This window comes from Gorilla gorilla, chromosome X, assembly GCF_029281585.2.
Source record: "Gorilla gorilla gorilla isolate KB3781 chromosome X, NHGRI_mGorGor1-v2.1_pri, whole genome shotgun sequence".
Taxonomy (NCBI): Eukaryota; Metazoa; Chordata; class Mammalia; order Primates; family Hominidae; genus Gorilla; species Gorilla gorilla.
The window spans coordinates 83,331,279-83,336,191 of record NC_073247.2 but is presented as its reverse complement, the minus strand read 5'-3'; the positions used below and the strand labels follow the sequence as shown (position 1 = coordinate 83,336,191).

The 4,913-nt window shown below is 49.2% G+C and overlaps 1 pseudogene; it reads left to right on the top strand.

Annotated features, from left to right (window-relative positions):
- Positions 1-3,894: 3,894 nt before the first annotated feature.
- LOC101142896 (inhibitor of growth protein 1-like) lies at positions 3,895-4,626 on the top strand (annotated as a pseudogene).
- The last annotated feature ends 287 nt before the right edge of the window (positions 4,627-4,913 follow it).

The window sequence follows — 4,913 nt, the reverse complement described above, 5'->3', positions numbered from 1 at the left end:
AGAGAGAGACAGAAAGTCAAAGAGAGAAGGAAAGAGAGGAAGAGACCGACAAAGAAGGAGTCAAAGAGAGAGGCAGGCAGAGGAAGAGACAGACAAAGAGGCAGTCAAAGAGAGACAGAGGAAGAGACAGAGACAAAGAGTCAAAGAGAGAGAAAAAGACAGAAAGTCAAAGAGAAAGAAAGAGAGAAAGAGAGAGAAGTAGTAAAGAAAAAACAGTGTACCCTATTCCTTTAAAAGCCAGGGTAAATTTAAAACCTATAATTGATCATTGAAGGTCTTCTCCATGACCCTACAACACTCCAATACCACCTTACTGTCAGTGTAAACAAGAGTGTAGCCCAAAAGCACTGAGGCCACTGACAACCCATAGCCTTCCTATCAAAAATCCTTAACCCAGCAGGTTTCCTAACAGGGAATCTTAATTAATTACCACACAAAGGTCCGACCAGATCTAGGAGGAACTCCCTTCAGGACAGGACAATAGATGGTTCCTCCTGGGTGATTAAGGGGAAAAGACACAATGGGTATTCAGTGAGCAATAAAGAAACTCTTGTAGAAGCAGAATTAGGAAAATTGCCCAGTAATTGGTCTGCTCAAACATGTGAGCTGTTTGCACTCAGCCAAACCTTAAAGTACTTACAGAATCAGGAAGGAGCCATCTATACCAATTCTAAGTTAATATGGACTGAACGGAGTTTTATTAATAGCAAAGAAAAATTAAAATCCCAAACTTACAAGGTTTTCAACAAAAGTAAAGTTTGCTGAAAGTTAACAGTGTAACATGTATTATCCTAACTTCTAATCTTATGGAAATCAGACCCTATCAGTGCCCCTCAAAGCTCAAGTCATCAGCACAGGGCCATACAACTAATACTCCTACTTATAGGGTTAGAAATGGCCACTGCTACAGGAACTGGAATAGCTGGTTTATCTACTTCATTATCCTACTACCACACACTCTCAAAGGATTTCTCAGACAGCTTACAAGAAATAACAGAATCTATCCTTACCCTACAATCCCAAATAGACTCTTTGGCAGCAGTGACTCTCCAAAACTGTCGAGGCCTAGACCTCCTCACTGCTGAGAAAGGAGGACTCTGCACCTTCTTAGGGGAAGAGTGTTGTTTTTACACTAACCAGTCAGGCATAGTATGAGATGCTGCCTGGCGTTTACAGGAAAAGGCTTTTGAAATCAGACAATGCCTTTCAAACTCTTATACCAACCTCTGGAATTGGGCGACATGGCTTCTCCCCTTTCTAGGTCCCATGACAGCCATCTTGCTATTACTCTCCTTAGGGGCCTGTATTTTTAACCTCCTTGTCAAATTTGTTTCCTCTAGGATCGAGTCCATCAAGCTACAGATGGTCTTACAAATGGAATCCCAAATGAGTTCAACTAACAACTTCTACCGAGGACCCCTGGACCAACCTGCTGGCCCTTTGGCCTAAAGAGTTCACTAAAGAGGACACTACAACTGCAGGGCCCCGTCTTCGCCTCTATCCAGCAGGAAGTAGTTAGAGCGGTCATTGCCCAATTCCCAACAGCAGTTGGGGTGTCCTGTTTAGAGTGGGGATTGAGAGGTGAAGCCAGCTGGACTCCCTGGGTCGAGTGGGGACTTGGAGAACTTTTCTGTCTAGCTAGAGGATTGTAAATGCACCAATCAGCACTCTGTGTGTAGCTAAAGGATTGTAAATGCACCAATCAGCACTGTGTAAAATGGACCAATCAGCACTCTGTAAAATGGACCAATCAGCAGGACGTGGGCAGGGCCAAATAAGGGAACAAAAGCTGGCCACCCCAGCCAGCAGCAGTAACCTGCTCAGGTCCCCTTCCATGCAGTGGAAGCTTTGTTCTTTCGCTCTTCACAATAAATCTTGCTGCTGCTCACTGTTTGGGCCCATGCCACCTTTAAGAGCTGTAACACTCACCGTGAAAGTCCGCGGCTTCATTCTTGAAGTCAGCGAGACCAAGAACCCACCGGCAGGAACCAACTCTGGACACAATACTATGCAGTCACAAAAACAATGAGTAGCTCTATATAGTAGACTCACTTGGAAAGACATACTTCCAGGATATACCCTTTCAGGGATGTCCAATCTTTTGGCTTCCCTGGGCCACATTGGAAGAAGAATTGTCTTGGGCCACACATAAAATACACTAACACTGATGGTAGCTGATGAGCTAGCTATATTTTTTTAAATTGCCAAAAAAAACTATTTATTTATTTATTTATTTATTTATTTATTTATTTATTTATTTTGAGACGGAGTCTCACTCTGTTGCCCAGGCTGGAGTGCAGTGGCACAATCTCGGCTCACTGCAACCTCTGCCTCCCAGGTTCAAGCGATTCTTCTGCCTCAGCCTTCCAAGTAGCTAGGACTACAGGTGTGTGCCACCACGCCCGGCTAATTTTTTGTATTTTAGTAGAGATGGGGTTTCACCATGTTTGCCAGGCTGGTCTCGATCTCCTAACCTCAGGTGATCTGCCTGCCTTGGCCTCCCAAAGTGCTGGGATTGCAGGCATGAGCCACGGCGCTGGGCCCAAAAATCTCATAATGTTTTAAGAAAGTTTACAAATTTGTGTTGAGACGCATTCAAAGCAGTCCTGTACCGCCTGAGGCCCACGGTCTGTGGATTGGACAAGCTTGCCTCAAGTGGAAGAAGCAAGGTGCAAAACGGTAGGCATATAATGCTAAAATTTGTTTGTTTTGAGACAGGTCTTGCTTTGTCACCCAGGCTGGAGTGCAGTGGCACAATTGTAGCTTACTGAGGCCTCAAATTCCTGGGCTCTCAAATAGCTGGGACTACAGGGGAGAATCACCAAGCCTAACTGATGTTTAAAATTTTTTGCAGAGATGGGGGTGGAGGTGGAGGTCTCCTTGTGTTGCCCAGGCTGGTCTCCAGCTCCTAGTTTCCAGAGATCCTCCCACCTCTGCCTCCTAAAGTGTTAGGATTACAGGCATGAGCCACTGCTCCCGGTGGAGGTGCTGTTTTTCTAAACTATGAATCTGGAGTATGTCACAGAATTTACCAAACTTTCTGACCTCTAGTGCCTTACACAGGGTTGAAAAGCACTTCCACAAGTAACCGGCAAAGCGCTTCTACAGAACAACGCCTGGGCAAAAGCTGAAAACCTTGCGACATTTCTACTTCTTCCAACTGAAAGCAGAGATTCTGGAAGAGCAGGAAAGATACAACAGCAGTGAATGCAGAGCTATTTGACAGTGTCTGAGAAAACAATCTGGCCTTTTGGGCCATGACTTAAGACATTGTAACAAGGTTTTAGCTAGAGAGAGCACATTTCATAAGGGCTAGAGCCTGTTTGCTTGGAGACATGCCAATCAGATCACGTGAGTTTTAAGCAGAAAACAAAGTAAGAGTTAGCTCACGCCTGTAATCCTAGCACTTTGGAAGTCCGAGGCGGGCGGATCACGAGGTCAGGAGTTCGAGACCAGCCTGGCCAACATAGTGAAACCCTGTCTCTACTAAAAATACAAAAAATTAGCCGGGCATGGCGCGCCTGTAGTCCCAGCTATTTGGGAGGCTGAGGCAGGAGAATCGCTTGAACCCGGGAGGCGGAGGTTGTGGTGAGCCAAGATCGCGCCACTGCACTCCAGCCTAGGCTACAGAGTGAGACTCTGTCAAAAAAAAAAAAAAAAAAGTTAAAATGAAAGTAAAAATAGTTGCAGTGGAGCACAGTGAGAAGGGCATTGCGCTTCCAGCTGCGGACCAATGCCGGAGGCCGGGCCGGGGCTAGGGCTGGGGGCTGGGGGCCTGGGCTGCAGATCGGGCGGCCCGCCCCGCCCTCCCGCGACACCGGCTCGCAGACGGTCACATGCCACACCTCTGCAGACCAGAGGGTGCGGCCGCGCATGGCTGGGGAGGCGTGAGTTAGCGGGGCTCGCGGCGCGGAGACTTTCCTGGAGGAGACCCTGAAGGACCTGGACAAGTGCTATGAGAAGGTCCGCCGCGACACGGACTGCGCGCAGAAGCCGCGGGTGTCACCTGCGCCCAGCGGGCCCTGATCCGCAGCTAGGAGCCGGGCGATCAGAAGATCCAGATCAAGAGCCAGAGGGTGGAGCTGGTGGAGAGCCTCACGCGGCAGGTGGACAGCCACGTGGAGCCGTTCCACGCGCAGCAGGAGCAGGGCGACGCAGCGCGACGGCTGCAAGGTCGGCCCGGACAGGCCCAGGGGCGAGGCGGACGCGCAGGCGGAGAAGTCCAACAGCAAAGCGTTCTCGGCGGCAGCGCAATAACTAGAACGGTGAGAACGCGTCCAGCAACCGCGACCACGACGACGTCACCTCGGGCACGCCCAAGGAGAAGAAAGCCCAGACCTCCAAGAAGAAGCAGAGCTCCATGGCCAAGGCGTAGCGGCAGGCGTCCCCCGCAGACCTCCCCATCGACCCCAGCGAGCCCTCCTACTGGGAGATGATCCGCTGCGACAACGAATGCCCCATCGAGTGGTTCCACTTCTCGTGTGTGAGTCTCAACCATAAACCAAAGCGCAAGTGGTACTGTCCCAGATGCCGGGGAAAGAACGATGGGTAAAGCCCTTGAGAAGTCCAGAAAAAAAACAGGGCTTATAACAGGTAGTTTGGGGACATGCGTCTAATAGTGAGGAGAACAAAATAAGCCAGTGTGTTGATTACATTGCCACCTTTGCTGAGGTGCAGGGAGTGTAAAATGTATATTTTTAAAGAATGTTGTTAGAGGCCGGGCGCGGTGGCTCACGCCTGTAATCCCAGCACTTTGGGAGGCCGAGGCGGTCGGATCACAAGGTCAGGAGATCGAGACCATCCTGGCTAACACGGTGAAACCCCGTCTCTACTAAAAATTCAAAAAAAAAAAAAAAATTAGCTGGGCGTGGTGGCGGGCGCCTGTAGTCCCAGCTACTCGGGAGGCTGAGGCA